The 19,485-nt window shown below is 36.4% G+C and overlaps 1 protein-coding gene across 3 annotated transcripts in view; it reads right to left on the bottom strand.

The window, feature by feature from the left end:
• KCNQ5 (potassium voltage-gated channel subfamily Q member 5) overlaps positions 1–19,485 on the bottom strand; it is a 505,347-nt gene that overhangs the window by 336,171 nt on the left and 149,691 nt on the right. The gene's annotated exons all lie outside the window — the stretch shown is intronic.

Here is a 19,485-nt window from a genome sequence, read left to right as displayed (position 1 = left end):
CTAGGAAGAGTTAATAAGTCGCCCTGCCTCCATTCTGTCCAGTAATATTCCTCATACAAAGCGGCTCTTTGGCTCTTTCTTCTTGATTTTTATCAGTTCCAAGTGGCTCTGTGTACACAATTTTAGCACTAAGTCCATGAAGAAGTACATAGAGGTTTTGCCATTAAATGAATTCTGACACCAAATGCTTTTCAGCATTGTATAAACAATGGCATTCCCTGTGGGCTCCTTTTCTATATGATTTCACTCAGTAAACAAAATTTTAGCACCCACTTTGGACAAAGTATTGCCTCTGCATTGTATGAAGAGTGGGCCTTGGAACTTCACACCCACAGGCTCACAATCCAGTGAGGCAGAAATAACTGTAATACATGCCGACCATGAGATGTGCTGTTACTGCTGCAGAGCTGTGGGAGTACAGAAGATTAATTCTGAGAGGAACCTGTCTTAAGAAAAGTGCTGGTGGAATAGAGTGTTCTTTTTTAGTAAGAAAGAGATGCTTACTTGTATCATTTATCCTCTATCCACAAATATAAGAATAATAAATTCTGATCTTTTACGAAGAGAAGTTGCATAGAACTCGACTAACTGATGATATTCAAATGTGCCTTCATGATCTTCTCTAGAATTCAGAGTTTATTAGACTTCTTTGGATTCAGGAAGCATAAGTAAAGGATTCTTCTGGGAAGAGGAGTAAAGAAAAAAAAATCTCCTCCCACCTTTCTTCCTTTCTACCAAAAGTATACTTTTCAGAACTGACCGTCAACAGAATTTTCCTCTGCTTCAAACTTAGCACAGGGAATCATTGTGGCAGTTCGATGCCAACCGTGGCAGCCTATTTTGCACAGAGGCTTTGACCCTGGCAACTCCCTGCTCCTCCTGGATTTTGAAGCCACCTGGCAAGGTCTGTGCTTGAGCAATGCCTCGTGCAGTGATGCCATGCCTACGCTTTAGGCAAGAAGACATTTTCTTGCCCTTGTGTAAACACATGGAAATGAACTTCACCATTTTAAAGAAGTGAATAAATACTCTGTACCAAGGATAACCAGACACATGATATTCTTAGCACCTCCAGGTTAGCCAGCATAAAAATATTACCATGTTGTTTTAGAAAATAGACGAAAAGATACTTACCCTTCATAGTTGTTGCTGTGGAAAATAATGTTAACTCTATATGTCAGAATGAAAAACACATGTTTGTTTCAGACTTTTTTCTCTGTCTTCAATCTTAACCCCAAAGTAATGACTAAGCATGCCCAAAGAGGCACTTTATTTTTATAGCCATACTTACAGAAAGCCAAAATGGCACCTGAATGACTTTTCCCCTTTAATTGCTTACAGTCATAATTTCTAACACTCACATTATAGTATCTGGGACTGTTTTCAATAGCAAGCAGTTCCTTTTTCATTTTCACACACAGCAAAAGAAATAGGTTTCCTGCAGAGCTGGAAGGCGAGAAAGTTAGATACTCTCACTACTTCTATGATGGGAAAGGAAAATAGATTTCTACTCTGGTCAGACCAGAAATCCTGGTTTTCCAATTCCCAAAGGGAAGCTACCCCCAACATATGAGAATATCATAGGATATGCATTTTATGCTGTAAATGTCATGCCAACTCTAGTATTTATATCTTTGGGCTGCACTTTTCACTCCCAGTTCTTTGAAAAGGATTCCTTTACTCAACAGGTCAGAGAATATTATTGGAAACAGGGATAGTGAGTGGCAAAGTCAGCCAAAGAATTCAGAAAGCTAAAATATTTCCCCGAGGAAGCATGCATAAATGATATGACATCATCGTTAAGAAGCATTTAGCTGTAAGAACCCAAAAGGAATTATTTGCTATTTCAGACACAGGGAAATGACAAACATGTTCAAGGGAGTAGCAGCTATGTACTGGGAGCTTATTTAATAGGAACACGGTTTAATGACATGTTAGTTTGAGCTCCAAGTGTAGTAAACATTTACTGCCCATAGTATATAATGAAGTGGTGGGGTAATGCCTTTTATCAGAGGCTGTTTCTTAATCATTCAGGGCCCATTAACAGTCACAACAGAGGCAAACAGAAACTGTGACATGTGTCTCTAAAAATACTGCTTATTGGCAACTGCTCTCTGGAAGAGGTATTTTGTGTTCATTGGAACCATTAGTGTGTGAGTGAAATTTTCCAGCAGTTCACAAAAATACTCAGACCACATCAAGAGCACATCTGTGAACTTTAGAAAAAAAGTGAAAGTAGAGAGCAGCATATATCTGTTATCGGAGCAGATTGGCTGTCACTAAGCACTCCTTTGTCTTGACATTATGAGAATCAAATTGTAGGGAAGTGCTCTATGTCCAAATTTCTACTGCATGTGGTCAGCATCTAGCCCACATGGATTATTACTTTTACATGTGTTCTTCTGTGTGCAAGGTTTTGCCTTGTCAACATGGATATGACTCAAAATTGTGGTGTCACTTTCTCAGTCATTTTCATTCACCACCTGGCTTGGGAAAGGCTCCTTTGTCAGTTCCAAGGCACAAGACATAAAAATAACAAATAAAATGAGCCTTTCATTTTTTTAAAGCTATAAATCAATTTGTTTTAAAAAGATACAGTGGATCATTAGGATGGTTAAACAAGGAGTAGAAGTGAAGTTATGGTTGATCTAAAGGTAACACAACTTTGCTAAGGTTACACCTCACCCAGAGAAATGGAGACTTAACTAAATATTCCAGAACAAACAAAAAGAAATAACTCAGTTGATGTTTCTTTATACTGCATCCCATTGCTTTCCCAACTCCATGGTGGATGCTCTTTCAGTTTCCTGTCTAAACTGGGCATTTGGTCATTTGAAGTTGAGAACTCAAATTCTATAGCTTCTTCCATAAAAATTCCTAATCATCGTTCAAATCAGCCCATTTCTCTCTATTTTCTTTGCCATTACCCTGGATAAGTCACCACTGACTCTTTCGATTTCTGTTCCCAATCAACTCTCCACACTGCTGCCAGAAGATTTTGTTTGTAAAACGACCATTTGATCAAACCTGTCTCCTGCTAATTCTTCTGTGGTACTTACTGCCTTTAGGATAAAGTCTAAATTATTAACACTACTTCCTTTTTTAAAAAAATATTTTATTTATTTATTCATGAGAGACACACACACACACAGAGGGGCAGAGACACAGGCAGAGGGAGAAGCAGGTTCCATGCAGGGACCCCAACGTGGGACTTGATCCCAGGTCTCCAGGATCAGGCCCTGGGCTGAAGGCGGTGCTAAACCACTGCGCCACTGGGGCTGCCCCACTATTTCCTTTCTACTTCCCCTTCTACACAACAGCCTTAACAAACTTCTGCTAGTTACTCTAAAAAAAAAAATGTGTTCTCTTATTCTGCAGGCCTTTCAACTTTCAGCTCTCTCTGCCTGCATTCTGTCCCAGCTTCTTTCATAGAACAAATCCTTCCTATTCAAATTCTACCTCAGATGTCACTTCTTCTAGGAGGCTGGTTTTGGTGGGGGCCAAAGAAGAGGTATATTGGACACATCTCTCACTAACCCTTGTAGGAGTGTTAAACAATAATGATTTACCTCCATGGTTTGTAAGCTCCAGTGAGCCTCACAATTGTCTGAGCCCCAGGCAATTCAATAGATTTGGGTGCATCCTGGACATCTATTTATTTGTCAAGCTCCCCCAAAATTTTGAGAACCAGTGATTCAGTTCAAAATTAATCAGGATAGAAGATCAGTAGAGAAATAATTTCCAAGTACAAAAGATATTGATCTTCAATGATAATTTATAATTTAATAGATTCAATCTCCTACTGAGAGAAAAGATGACTATTGTATAAATCAGTTATACCTTTGAAACATCTATGCCTTGCTATACACATAATAAATACTAAATAAACATGCTGAGTTAAAAATAAAAATTTATTGAGTACTTACTATAAGCCTCCTATGGTATGAATATTGTATGTATTAACAAGAGGTGGCTGGTACTTGAACCCAGATATTCTGATATCGAAACCTGCACTGTTTCAGTGCTGCTCTGTTGTTAGATTTAAATAATCCAACTATAGGATTTTCGGACATCAAAAATGAACAAATACAAAAATAAATAAATAATTGGAATAAAGCACTTAACTACACAGATTGAAGGAATTCTCATTGATAAATCTCCAAGAGAAATGATACATATAATAAATGAGAGACAAAGTCTGCTTATACTACTGGATGTTTGTTATGTATAGAAAAGAGATTTTTGGGATGCCTAGATGTCTCAGTTGGTTAAGCATCTGTCTTCTGTTCAGGTCATGATCCCAGGCTCCTGGGATCAAGCCTTGCTCTGGCTTCCTGCTCAGCGGGAAGTCTGCTTCTCCCTCTCCCTTTGCCCCTCCCCCGACTCATGCTTGCTCATGCTCTCCCTCTCCCTCTCTTTCTCTCTGTAATAATAAATAAAATCTTTTAAGAAAAGGGTTATTCATGAGAGAGTCAGAGACATAGACATAGGAGAGAAGAAGCAGGCCCCCCGTGGGATCCCAGGACCCCGGGATCATGACCAGAGCCAAAGTCAGATGCTCAACCACTGAGCCACTCAGATGCCCCAAATAAATCAATCTTTTAAAAAAAGAGATTTTCAAATTGTAAAGCCACCTATATATCTTATTCCCATACAGAAAAAAAAAGGAAAAAAATGATTAATCCTTAAAAAGATAAGGTAAGGCATTAGAATACTCAGCAAAAGCCCTAAGGACCAAAACTGGAAAGAAAAAAAAAATAGCAGCAGATAAAGTAAGGCGGAAAGAAGAAACTAAAAATACTTAGACAACCGCAAGAGGTCATTTTAGAATGGCTTGTATGAGGAATAGAACTTTGAAAAATTTAAGACTCCAAGTTGTTTGGCCAGTGTAGCTATAACTAGGGAATTAAATGTCCATTCTATATTCCCCATTCTATTTGGCCTATAAGTTTATTAATGGGCTCCCACTCCTACTTCCTCAAGCCAGTCCCACTTCCGCTCTTGCATTATAAACCACTGCACCGGAGTTCATAATCTTTCACCTGGTCCATTTGAAGCTTTTAAGAGGCAAAAGCAGCATGTGAAAAACAATTAAAAGCATGGATGAACATAAAAAGAGAAAAAAGACACATACTCTGGTTCTTTTCTTTAAGACCGTTAGAAAAAGCCATATAACCATAAAGCAACCAACAGGATAAAAGAGGATTGTTTTTCAGTAGCCTGTACTAAATTCCTTTAGATTCTGAGTGCTTATATCCATGAATATAATGATGTAATTCATTAATGATAATCAGTGGTACTTGGCAATTAAGTGCTTCTTTTAATATTAACATTTCCATATTTAATGTTATGTCACTCTGAAATGGCATGCCAGGTAAGTTTCACATCACCAAAGAGCTCTTATATAAAACTGTCTCGTTTTCAAAATTCATATTTATGTTACTTCAAAATCTACCCCTACCTTGCTGCATAGATAGGTTTTATAATAAAGACTTCCATAAAAGGGGTAGTGAAAGTGTAAACTATAAGTTGCTACAACACTTTGACAAATCAATTTTATATGTATATAGATAGACTTCTCAACCAGTAATTCCAACTCTCAAAATCTTTCCCACAGAAATAATCTGAGACACACACACACACACACACACACACACACACACACACAGTTTTAGTACAAAGGTGTTCCCTATTTGTAATAGTGAAAAATTGGAAATAAACAAGATGTTAATCAATTGGGAAATTCCACATGATGGATTATTACTAAGTCATTACAGTAAGTTTCGTAAAGAATTTCCAAGAACACAGATTAAATGATGTTGCAAAGGTCAGTGAACATAAATGGAATATATATTATGATAAAAATGGTCAAAACACATATATTCTAAAAGGATCAGAAGGAAAAACAGCAACATATTAAAAGTACTGGTGCTTAAGTAGTGGGATTATTTGTAGAGTTTGTTCTTTTCATTTTTCTTAGTTTTCTAATTTTAGTAAATGTATATTACTTCAACTGGTAAGATAAAATAAAGCGGCAAACATTTTTAAGAGCATTTCTAGATGGTGACTAACCCTTTTCTTACGGTGTGCAAGTTTTGTCATCTTTTGCATTTTTGCCTGTCTTATTTCTTGTACCAATGGACTCTACCAATGTTGTTGGGAATGGAATGATGCCTCCATCCCCTCTTATGGTTCTAAACATACTTAGGAAATTAGCACTACTTGGCAAGGATCTCAATCTGTGTTAAGTAAGAGAGAAAACACTCTTGGAAGCTATAGTTTCTGTCTAGGTACATGAAACTAGTTTAGCATCATGGGAGTCAATAAAAGACGACCATGGGGGCAGCCCTGGTGGCTCAGTGGTTTAGTGCCGCCTTCAGCCCAGGGCATGATCCTGGAGACCCAGGATCGAGTCCCATGTCAGGCTCCCTGCATGGAGCCTGCTTCTCCCTCTGCCTCTGTCTCTGCCTCTCTCTCTCTGTGTCTCTCATGAATAAATAAAATCTTTTAAAAAAATAAATAAAAGACAACTGTGGTAGATCATCAAAAAAAAAAAAAAAGATATGTCCAAGTACAAGATATTAAGATATTTTTGGGCTCCACTTCTACCTTGCCTCTTTCTTAAGGTCTCTATCACCACCTGCCTTTCAGTACAGGTTAGCCATGAGGATGAAATAACATAGACTATGAAACACCTCTCACAAATCCAGAACAGTAAAATGTAAGGTCGTATAAATGTGGGTTACAAATGCTTTTGCTTGTATTTAAGACTCTAAGTTTTATACTATGTTATGCTTTACTCCTCCCCTAAAATGCATCTATTTGTAGATACGAAAGGGAAGATTACTGGGCTTATATTTCTCACAAACAAAACTATTATTTCTAAGAATAAAGAAGATTCTTTCATGAGGGTTCTTTGAAAAAAGACTTCAGGAAAATAAAAGGGATGAGAAAGACTCTAGAATTAAGCATTTAGTCAAAGAATCAAGTAGAAAGTATCTGATGACAAGTAGGACCCATACTTCCCAGTGACTACTGTGTGTGAACATACTAGGAATATATTTTCTCTTTTTAGCAAGAATATAAAACATTTAAAGCATTAGCACAATGCAGTCAAAGCTCCAGAATTCTGGGGGGGGGGAAATATAATACGTGATTAATATATAGGAAAGATCTAACGTTTATAGGGATATTCTGTTGTGGACACATTGGGCAGACCTAGCTGGTACAGATAGCAAACTCTACTTTTGGAAACTGAAACCATTAAGCATAAACTCTTGGAAAAGCCTATGAGAATTAAGATCTGTGGAGAAATGTATACGCTTGACAGGTTCCATACGAGACATAGAGGGGCATGGCTTTTAAGACTAAGCAAGGAGACAGTGTGGTAACTTTTTCTCCAGCAAGTGTCTGTTCCTGGCCCAGAGTTTATATTGAGTCATTACACAGATTTGTATGTGCAAAAACTAAAATGTTGAGAATGAACCTATACATGATGATATTCCACACCCCCTCCGCTCCTAAAATTAAATTTCTTTGAAAGAGGTGAGATCGGAGCACCTGGGTGGCTCAGTCGGTTGAGTCTGCCTTCAACTCAGGTCATGGTCCGGGGGTCCTGGGCTCGAGCCCCACATCAGGCTCCCTGCTCAGTGAGGAGTCTGTTTCTCCCTCTCCCTCTGCCCCTTCCCTGGCTCATGCTCTCTCTCTCTCATTCTCCTAAATAAATAAATAAATAAATAAATAAATAAATAAATAAATAAACATATTTAAAACCACTATCTTAAAACATAAAAAGAAAAGGGAAGATCAATGGGAGTATAATGATAGGAATAAAGATTATGTCCAAGACAAATATTGAGTGTGGTTGGCCTGAGATGTGACCTGCAGTTGCCTTGAGAATAAGGTCAGGTACTGCTCTTAGAGACCAGAACAATTGTCCTGTCGCAGTTTCTTAAAACAGTTCCCTAATTATCTCTGGAAACAACACTGGTGCAGCCTAGGTAGGGATGGATAGAGCTGTGGAAGAATCACAAGAAAATGGGATCATTCACTATAATATAATGATCATGTTATAATTCCTTAAGTTCAACACAGAGATGAAGGTTTATATGAGGAAGTAATTTATAAGGAGAAAGCAGTTAGATGAGAGTGAGCTCTAATAAGACCAGAATGTAGTGTAATTGACTGGGTTGCATTTGGGATAGTGGTGAAGGGTCTGGCCTCTGCTTTATTTTTAACTAGCTATAGACATGAGCTATTGGACCTTAAGATGATTACTTTATATACGGACTCTGAGGCTCTTTTGAAACCAAATGCTTTGATTCAGAAATACACAAAAAGCCCATTTAAAAAATATCTTGATCTTTGTTCCTGAAATGAGACTATAAACTAACAGAAATGGGATTTTTTGTAAGTTAAAACAATGATATGGAGTTGAGTTTTGCTTTTCTACATGAAGGAATAGAACTGAGTCAGTGGTTAATTTTATTAGCAGGATATGAAAAAGAAGATTTTGTTGGGGAGAAAATGTTTGGGTAAAGTTTCTATCACTGTTTTGGTGCATAAGGTCTTATAAGTTAAATAAGACTTAAAAAGTGTGTGGCTTTACTCCTTGTGACCCAAACTGTAACTTGGGGAGTGTGGCATGGTGGTGGGAATGAAGGTCAGCTAGCTTTCATACATGTATCAGAAAGTTCACGTTACATCACTTTGCTTTTGTGAAAGACCTATATTAGTACCTGCTTTTACTAACCAAAGGAAATATGAAGAGAATTTTCATTTTTATAAAGAAAAAGGTGAAAAGTGAAAATAGCGTTCAGCTTTTGTTTTGCGGAGAGCCTTTATAGAGGCAGTGTGAACCCTCAGCAGTGAGCATGGCCGCCCTCCCAAGCTCCTTCCCGGGGAACTACACTCAGCAGTTCAGCCTCAACCCTGCCACAGCTTTGAACAGTGTCTGTGAACATCTGTGTTTTATCTTGATTTATTTTGTGCATCCATTAGCAAGATGTGTCCTAAGGTATCAGAAAAGCCTAAGAGATTTTACTTTTTGGATCTGGGAACACTCAAAAAATTTCCATATAAATTAACGGTGATTGTTTCTTCACTTTATGCCACTCAGGCTTATAAAAGGTTTCACAGGAACACTCTACTTTCAGATAACAGGGGAAACCTGTGATTATTTATTAGTCTGGTTATTAAGATTATGTGATCTAAAGCACTGAATTTTAATGGCTAATAATCAAAGTAAACTGTTTTTCCCCTCACTGCTTTAATCTGAATTATTCTGAATAGCCCTAAAATGTGGTAATTAGGAAATTTTGATACGATAATTAAATAAAATTAGAAATGTATTTTTTTTTCAAAGTAGAATTGATATTATTCAGCATCGCCTAGAGAAACACGTGTTACGCTGTTTGGAAGAGTTCTAGAAGTTGTTGGGAGGAGCGTATTAAGGCCATGAAAAGTTCTGGGCTCAGGGTCTGGCACCTGGAATGTGCTCAATGAAGGCTAGCCTAGTTATCATTCTCATTCAAGAACAAGACACTGGGCCACTCCCAAAGTTAAGAGCTATTATGCCAATAGCTAGTTTCCATGTCTTCCTCATATCCATTTCACATTCTGGTGCTGGATTCTGCATGTTTGATCTCAAGGAATATGTTACTAGACTGGGCTGTGGAGAATACAGATTGTTTTCGTCATGAGTTGAAATGACGTGCGTAGCTCAGTTAAATTTACAAGTATGTTCCCTTTGTTGAAGCTATGCGTATAATTTTAGGCTAATAAAGTTACTTGATGGGAGTGAGGGAGATGTTCTTCAGCAGGACACCAGAACCCATGCATGATGGCTACCTTTATGTGTCAACTTGGTTAAGCAATAGTAATCAGTTATCAAACACAAAACAGATGCTGCCATGAGGGTATTCTGTTGATGTGTAACATCTACAATCAGTTAAGTGACACAAATTACCTTGATAAAATGTGGGTGGGCCTCATTCAATCAGTTGAAGGCCTCAAAAGAAAAACAGGTTTCCCAGAGAGAAAAGAAATTCTGCCTCAACTCAAGACTACAGTACCAGCTCTTGCACAATAATCTCCAGGCTACCAGCCTGCCCTTCAGATTTTAGATTTGCCAGTCCCCACAATTGCATAAGTCAATTCATTGAAACTAGTTTCTCTCTTGATATCCTCTTGGTTCTGTTTTTTTGGAGATTCCTGACTAATACATCATGCTTTTCCATTTATGTAAATAATTGTCTGCAAATTTAAAAACATATCTCACACACTATTACATGCTGTGTGGATGTGTGTGTACATATTATATATACAAACATAGATATGTGTATTATATATATATATATATATAGGAGAGAGAGGAGGGTCTTATATTAAATATACATGAATAGGTACCTAAGTGGGAAAATGGGACTGAAAATAGGAAATGAAGTGGATGACAATTTTAAACATTAAATATTATATAAAAAGAAAGGCAATCTTTGGATTAATAATGTCTGTGTGCCTCAATCTGTGGGCTTGCTCAATTCCATCCTGTGCCCCTACCTGAGAATATTCATAGTTATAAATTATATTAAGTATTATAATTTGTCTTATGAAACCTCATGCTTGAAACAAAAATATCAGCTTAAAAGATATTTTAAAAAATGTAGACTGACACATCTAAAGAAATATTGGGATAAAGAAGGTATCTGGACATACTTGTGAACTTTCAATCACATTACATTAATATGAACCACAGTCATCTCTCAAGACCTGGCTCAATTCCCATAATAGTTTTGCTCTGTTTTTGAATTATTAGAGCATTCACTCTCCAAATCACTCACTGGGTATCACAAAATGCCTTATATATTGTTAACTGTTATTTTAGTATTTTATGTTTTGCATCCCATGTATGCTATAAACTCCTAGAGAAGATAAAAAAATTTTGTATTTATTTATTTCCCCACAGGGGCTGGCTTAATGTTTTACCTATGGTGACATTCTTATTTTAAGCACTCAATAATTGATTAACAGTAACTAATAATGAGGAAAGAAGGTATCATTCCAATAAAGAATTAATGAGAGTTTCAAAATTGTAAATAGAATCCTTATAACTTGATATTGATTTTTTCCTGCCAAAAATACTAGCCAAAATTTGATTTCTACTTTATTATTTATTCACACCATAATCTATGTTGTAGCTAATAAGTCACTATACTATAAAAGCCTAATACTATTTCTTAATATGTAATGTATCATATTCACACAATTAAAATGTCAATTAAACTAAGTAATATCACTACAATAACCTATTAAATATATCATTAACTTACTTGGCTGAGCTCTTGTAGCTTATTGGGAATGTAATTGCCAATGTAACTATGACAAACAGGACTTATACTTAAAATTTTAATAGAGAAAGAAACTGACATAGTTTGAGTCATTATGAGTTTTTATGTTATATGCTGTTCTGACATGAATAGTTAATACATAGTTAATATAGGTAAATTTAAGATTAAATACAAACTTAGTTACTTCCATGAAGCCTTGCTGAGATACTAAAATAAATGTTTCTGTTTTCCAAAAAGAAATCAGGACTAGGGTATATTAACAAAGCACAAAAATGTAGTGAGTTTATAGAAGTTGCAATATTACATGTCTGCTCTGTACAGCTCATTTTCTTCTTTAAGCTAAGGAGTCATCTGCTTCAGAATAATCTCATTACAGTCAATGAACAGAATCACCAATAGCTCTTCTTGTCTTTTAATCCTATTATAGTATCTATTTGTATTTCAATTTTGACCTTTGGAAATTTTAAAATCAGTATTTCCTACAAAATTTAATATCACTATCTTTAATATGACAAAGACATCTAATTATACTGAAACTTTAAACTTTCAAGGGTCAACAAAAAATCAGTTTAATACCTTCTTTATCATCTTATAATTCCCATTTATGACGTAAATGCCTCCGAAGAATCTGGCTACTAGTGCAGGACAACATGCTACGCAGATGTGCTTATAGGGTAGGGGAATGTTCCGCATTACTCTATCCATATCTTTCAGGTCTTATTCCCTCAAATGACAATAGCAGTGCTATGGTCTGAAGCCTCATATCCGGGCACTTGAGGCACTCCCAGATATCGGATCCCTGACCCTGGCCTACTTATCACCAGCTCTAATGAACTGAGGTAGCCAGATGCAGACATAAATGAGTTTCTTTGGCTCCTTGTGGTCTTGACTTGCTTTGAAATATGACACCTCCTTCACGTCACTGTCAGGGCTTCAGAATTTGTCCATTTGGGGTTCATTTTGCATTCCTTTTACAAGTGTATGTTTTCTGAAATGAATACATATACATTTATGGAAGGATTATATTCTGCTAGCAAATGACAGTGTATCAATTGTGCTTACCTACCATAATTAGGAATCAGAATTTCTTTTCAATAAACATCTTAGACTGAGTAACAAGTTACTCTAATAATAAAAACTTTAAAATGACAGCATAGCTGGAAAGGGAAAAAAAGATGGGATTTGGAAATCTTTTATGTAAACTTTTGGTAATAACCTCTGTTAAGTCCACTTTAAGAGTCATTTCTAAAATATCTTTGGGATATACAATGAATGTCTTTAATAAAATTCTAATTCATGTTTTATAATACTCTTCTTAAGTATTTTGTACTGCTGTAAGATAACCAGCTCCTGCAATTAGTGAGACTCAATTTAAAGATTAGTGAATTCTTGAAAGTTACTTAAATTGGTGGCTTTCAATGACATAATTTACAAAATCTCTTCCAGTTCTAAAATTCTGTCATTCCCTAACTATGCTTTCTTACATCTCAAGAGGAAGATGAACAAAATTAGGATTTATGTAACTATAATATAAGTAGATTTTGTCAATACCTGGCTATTCCCTCTGGGTTGGGCCACAAGCAGTTGGAGGATATACAATCTCATTTCCTACAATTTTAGTGCACTTGGCTCAGGTTCTGGTGGAACAGACATGCCTCCCCCTGTAAGGCACATGATCTTGGCCTGACCAATCGGCATCTTCTAACTGTTCCCTAGCCCACATTATTCGTTTCAGGGGCATGTGACCCAAGTTGGTTTAATAAAACATTTCCCAAAAGAAGAAATATAAATGGGCAACAGACACATGAAAAGATGCTCAACATCACTGATCATCAGGGAAATGCAAATCAGAATCGCAATGAAATTTCACCTCACACCTGTCAGAATGGCTAAAATAAAAAATGCAAGAAATAACAAGTGTTGGTGAGGATGTGGAGAAAAAGGAACCTTATACACTGTTGGTGGGGATGCAAACTGGTGCAGCCACTGTGGAAAACCGTATGGAGGTTCCTCAAAAACTTAAAAAGAGAACTAGCATATGAACCAGTTAATTCCACTACTTGGTATTTATCTAAAGAAAATGAAAATACTGGGCAGCCCCGGGGGCGCAGCGGTTTAGCGCCGCCTGCAGCCCAGGGCGTGATCCTGAGATCCGGGATCTAGTCCCACGTCCCACGTTGGGCTCCCCGTCTCCGCCGCTCTCTCTCTCTCTCTCTCTCTCTCTCTCTCGCTCTCGCTCTCGCTCTGTATCTCTCATGAGTAAATAAAATAAAATCTTAAAAAAATGAAAATACTAATTCAAAAAGATAAATGTACCCCTATATTTATTGCAACATTATTTACAGCAGCCAAGTTATGGAAGGAACCCAAGTGTCTATTGACAGATAAATAGAAAAGAAAATGTACACACACACACACAAACACACACGAATATTACTCAGGCCTAAGAAAGGATGCAACCTTGCCATTTGAAACAATATGAATGAAACTAGAGAGTCTAATTCACATTCATATGTGAAATATAAGAAATGGGAAAAAAGCAAGGCAGACACTAATCTAATAACATCATTTGGATCCTTGTCTCTACCCATGCCTGAAGCAAGTATCTTTTGGACTTTCCAGTTAAGTGAGCTAGTACATTCTCTCTTTTTATTTAAACCAATTTTATTATCAATTTTATTTATCTACAACTTGCAACCAAAGGAAACTTAAGAAAAGAAGTTTATAAAGGTTGATTCTAGTCATCCTCAATTTTATTGCAGTGGTTGGAATATGTCACCTTTTCAGGATAGGTACCCTTTCTCCCAAACTGGCTCCTCCAACATTATTTTATTCCTTCTTAAGGCAATACTCAGGTCAATAAAAAAAAACGAGATATACAAATACTCTTGTTAAACACTAACCTTTGCCTTAACTGGGCATTTTATTATTTATTTATTCTTTTAAAAGATTTTTATTTATTTACTCATGAGATACACAGAGAGAGGGAGAGAGAAGCAGAGACACAGGCAGAGGGAGATCAGGCTCCATGCAGGGAGCCCGATGGGGACTCGATCCGGGGACTCCAGAATTACGCCCAGAGCCGAAGGCAGGTGTTAAACCGCTGAGCCACCCAGGGATCCCCCTCACCTGAGCACTTTAAAGGGAAAGAAATTTGTCCCTCACTCAAAATTATAACATGTGTAAATTAACAACTCTACAATGTTACACATATGTAGAAATTATCTTCCATGCTTTGAAATGTGTAGACAGTATCTATGTATCAGAAAGTTCTTCTTTTGTCACTCTTTAAAAACCAATATCAACCAAAAAAGGATTAATACTGAATTCTGATAAGATTTAATTTTCATACAGTACTTTTAAAAAATAATTTTGTGTCAGATTTATGATGGCCATTTCTCTCAGTCTGTTTTTCCTTAATTTTACTTTTTAGTTCATTTTAGAAATTTATAATTTTTTGTACTTTTTAAATGCCTGAGATTTGGCTCAGTGGAGATACACTTTTGAAACTCTTCCATAGCTAAAAGTGGATATAAACATATGTGTAGCATTTCAATGTTCATTTATCACTTGCGGATGTGTCCCGAAAGCTATAAATAGGAAGCACGAGCGCAGCAACGTGCAGTGACATTCATATGCATATGAATTCGTGTGTGTATCTATTATGATTTTTTTCAAACTTCATTATAATACTTCTTTGTGAAAATTTCATTAGCTACCATAAATCAGGCTCTGAGACTGTCACTTATTTAATACAACTTTTAAATAATTTTAACATTCCAGCAATGTCAAGAATATTCATCTACTCATTTCCTCTCACCCTTTGCTTTCCAAATGTCAAGCAGACAGCTCCGAATGTGGCACTCTGGGGCCAGGAGATCCAAAGCACACATGGCATTTCTCAGTACCATGCACAAAAAATGAGATCATGCATTTGAAGGGCTGGGCACAGGGCCTGACACAGTAGGAGCTGAAATCAAGGCCAATTCTCTCATCCCCCTTTTCCTGTCTTTCCTTTCTTTTTACTAAAGTGCACATGTATGCACCTGTGCAGCATCCCCCTTTCTCCTTGGAGGAAAGATACATTTTAGAAGAATCATTCTTAAACTTATCTCACCTAGCTCTCCTTTAAAAACATAATTATTTTATAATGGCCCTCTAATACCTTGAAATGAAATTTTTAAATAAAATAATTGTCTAAACACATAATTCCCCAAAAATCTGTAATATAAAGGAAACACATACAAAAAGTAATACATAATAAAAATATATTTTAATAGGTAAATGTTTGGGCATGATACACTTGATGAGAAGATGTAATTAATTTGTTGGAGGGTGTCATCTAAACACAGAATCCCCATGATGGTAACTGCTGCCAATGTATAATACAGGCACAGTTTATTGGCAACTAGAATACCACAAGCTGTGCTGCCACCAATGGCATAATTTTTTTTGAAACGATAACCAAATCTTTGTAAAGTTCCAAATGAAACTAACTACAGTCATCTATTGATTTACGTAGTAGTTGCATTCCTGCAAAATTCAGTGAATATTAAAATTGTGCAAAGTTACTTTATGTTTATTTGCAAATTGGAGGTAGGTTTAAGTTCAATGACTATAAATAAGCTTTTTATGAACATAAATGTCCAGCAAGATTTCAAAATGCAAGATGTTTAGCATTTCTGACCTCCACACAGATATTGTGACAACCTGAAAACATCTCCCTCATTTAAAAAAACTCTCTCTGAAGGAGGTGATTCTATCTCAAAAGAGACTTTTTAGAGTGATACATTTTATTTCAAACTGCATCATTCGTTACAATAAAATATTTGCAATATATGGTAAAGTATTTCAAATTCTTTCCCAAATTCTTCTGGCATTGATGTCCTCTGCAATGAAGACATCACCAGTGTTTCTATGCATCTCTAAATATGTATGGATAGTCTCTGGATTTTGAATTTGCTGAAATGGCCTTGAAATAGAGACATTAATTACATGCTTAGTTGGAGACAATGTAATAAGGTTCTTTTGCCAGAGTAATTGGAACCCTGCAGTTATGCTTCCCCAGTTATTATACAGTAGCAACATGTTTTAAGGCACATAAAACAGTAAAAGCAGGTTGAATTGTAATAGCATCTCAGAGTCAATTGAGAAAATTCTAAATTAGGGGGAAAAAAAAGCCATGATCTGTCATTGAAATGATCTGATTTATGAGTTTGTGCTTACCAGAATATAACCATCTTAAGAGCCATTTTTACTTAAAAATAGATTTCATTAAGTCAATCGGAGAAGGACAAACATTATATTGTCTCATTCATTTGGGGAATATAAAAAATAGTGAAAGGGAATAAAGGGGAAAGGAGAAAAAATGAGTGGGAAATATAAAAAAGGGAGACAGAACATGAAAGACTCCTAACTCTGGGAAACTAGGGGTAGAAAGGGAGGTGGGCGGGGGGTGGGGGTGACTGGGTGATGGGCACTGAGGGGGGCACTTGATGGGATGAGCACTGGGTGTTATTCTATATGTTGGCAAATTGAACACCAATAAAAAATAAATTTATAAAAAAAATCGATTTCATCCAAGAGCTGATGTACTTGTAAAACACCTAGAAAAACATTGATTCCAAAATATGGGTACGAGAGGATATCTCTAATGTCTGTTTCATAGTGCTTCAAAAGAACAACATGGCAAGATCTTCCCTTACACCAACCGAAGCAGAGACAACAGCAAAAGGAAGCTTGAGTTTAAAATGAGGTTTTGCAAAAGTTGTGTGGACAGTAATTTTGAGAAATAAATGGATGCAGTAAATGAAAAAGACTACAAAATGAGACATTAAAAAAAGAACGAAAGAAATATTTTAAGATTTTTAGAATTATAATATACTAGCTTTATCCAGAGTCACCAATGTGTTCAACAACTTGACTTCCACCATGAATAGGAAATGAAGGTCAAAACAAAGTTTTATACTCATGGTATCCAAAGAAGTTTATTCTCTGGGAGTCTCAATTTAGACAGTATTGTAACAGTTTTCTTTCCATGAAAACATAGGAGCCTTCTTTTTCTGCACACTAGTATTTGGAAACTAACAGTTTCCTAATAGTTGAATTTTCAAAAACCACCCAACAATCAAGCATAAGCAGGAGTCATTGGCTATGGCACTCTGAACTAGAGATTAGATGCACATTTCTGGAAGTCAGTATTTTAAATCTTTTCCTATATATGTGTGTGTTTGAGATGGGGGAAAAACATGGGGGAGGATAGAAGGGAGTTGAACATTTTAAAATATGAATCAAGGGAATTTTTCCATTCTGATATCTGGATGATGATTTCTTAGCTGATGTTGAGCTTTGTTATCATTCTCTGTGTGTGTGTCTGTGTGTGCATGTGTTTGTGCATAAGTGCACAGACATAGTGTGTGTGGCCTCCTTTTTATCTGTCATATGCAAAACAGCTATCATGAACATTTACATAAACCACTCTCTTTGCCTAACAAGCCCTGCCCCTAACTTGTCCTGTGGGTGGCTCTTTCTCAGTTTTCAGATCTCATCTCAAAAGTTATCTCTTCATACAAGCCCTTTCTGAGTCTCTATGGAAGGTACTGTTCTCACTCCCAGTCAGTTTCCAAGACCATGCTCTATTCATTTTCCTTTAGAGCATTTAATAAGCTTAAATGATCTTGTTTGTTTACTTAATGTTTACTGATGACTTCCCTCCACTAAAATGCAAGCTGGGGGGATCCCTGGGTGGCGCAGCGGTTTGGCGCCTGCCTTTGGCTCAGGGCGCAATCCTGGAGACCCGGGATCGAGTCCCACGTCGGGCTCCCGGTGCATGGAGCCTGCTTCTCCCTCTGCCTATGTCTCTGCCTCTCTCTCTCTCTGTGTGACTATCATAAATAAATAAAAAAATTAAAAAAAAATAAAATGCAAGTTGTTGGAGGGCAAGGTCCTTTTCTGTCTTGCTTATCATTCTTACTTCCAGACCCAGAACAATTTCTGGCACATAGAAGATAAACACATAGAAAAAGCAATCTTTGTTGAATAAGCAAAGAATATATAATTCTTAGGACCTAAAAATTCTGTTCTTTATCTACATATTTAATATTTTGTGCTTTATTCTCTTAATTTCCTTTCAAAACTTCTTTGGTATTCCCAAATAGCTTTTAACTCCCACAGAAAGAAACAAGTATACCAGTTCTTTTCTTGTACTTCAAATTGATGTTAAATTGCATTAGCTACTAAATCTACCTTTACTGCTTTCCAGTTTATGAGATACTGGCTGTGGCTTCCCTCATCTTCACTAACCCTTTCATTTACACAGAGGAACTCTCACTATTTTTGGAACCTCTCTTGTGATTAAAAGAATCTAGACTTTAAGGAAAAATTAAAAAAAAAACTTGGTAGTATATACATTTTTAGTTACTAAAGGTACTGCTTTAAGAAATTGTTAATATTTAAATCAACATTTTAGTGAATTCTGTAGAGACAAGTTATGTCAGCCATTTATCTTGACAAGCTGAGTCTAGTTTTGAGTCTATTTGGCCACTGCAGGATCCCCTCATCTCAATACTGTTCTTCTATTCTTTTGAACTGGGACCCATCCAAGTTCATTATAAAATGGCCCTTTGTGAAACATAAGTACATTCTGCTCACCACTCCCAATAGGTCTTTTCCACCTCGCCCAAAAAACAAAACCAAACAAAATGATATCCCCCATACTAAATTTATGAGAAATAGCCATGTAAAATCTTACTGAGATGTCTTAGATGATTTTTAATTATTGGGTATAACCTGTAAAACTTACAAGTTCACCCTTTCATGTATCTTTCTCTGGTTTTCTAACTAAAGAGAATTTTGCCAGAGTTAATTAAATTATTGGCCAAATCAATTGAGATAACGTCTGCAGGAAAAAAAATCACAAAAGATTAAGAATTGTACAAATGTAAGATTTTGTTTTTAGAGAGAGAAAAGAAAGTCAGGATTGTGTCTTATGATTTGGGTTCATTTCATGACTTTGCCACTCACTAGCCATGTGACCAAATGCAAATCTATTGATCTCTTTGTGTATCAAGTTCCTCATTTTATTTTATTTTAAGTATTTATTTATTTTTAGAAAGAGAGAGACAGAGAGAGAGAAAGTGGC

This window comes from Canis lupus, chromosome 12 (assembly GCF_011100685.1).
Source record: "Canis lupus familiaris isolate Mischka breed German Shepherd chromosome 12, alternate assembly UU_Cfam_GSD_1.0, whole genome shotgun sequence".
Taxonomy (NCBI): Eukaryota; Metazoa; Chordata; class Mammalia; order Carnivora; family Canidae; genus Canis; species Canis lupus.
This window is presented reverse-complemented; position numbering and strand designations above follow the sequence as displayed.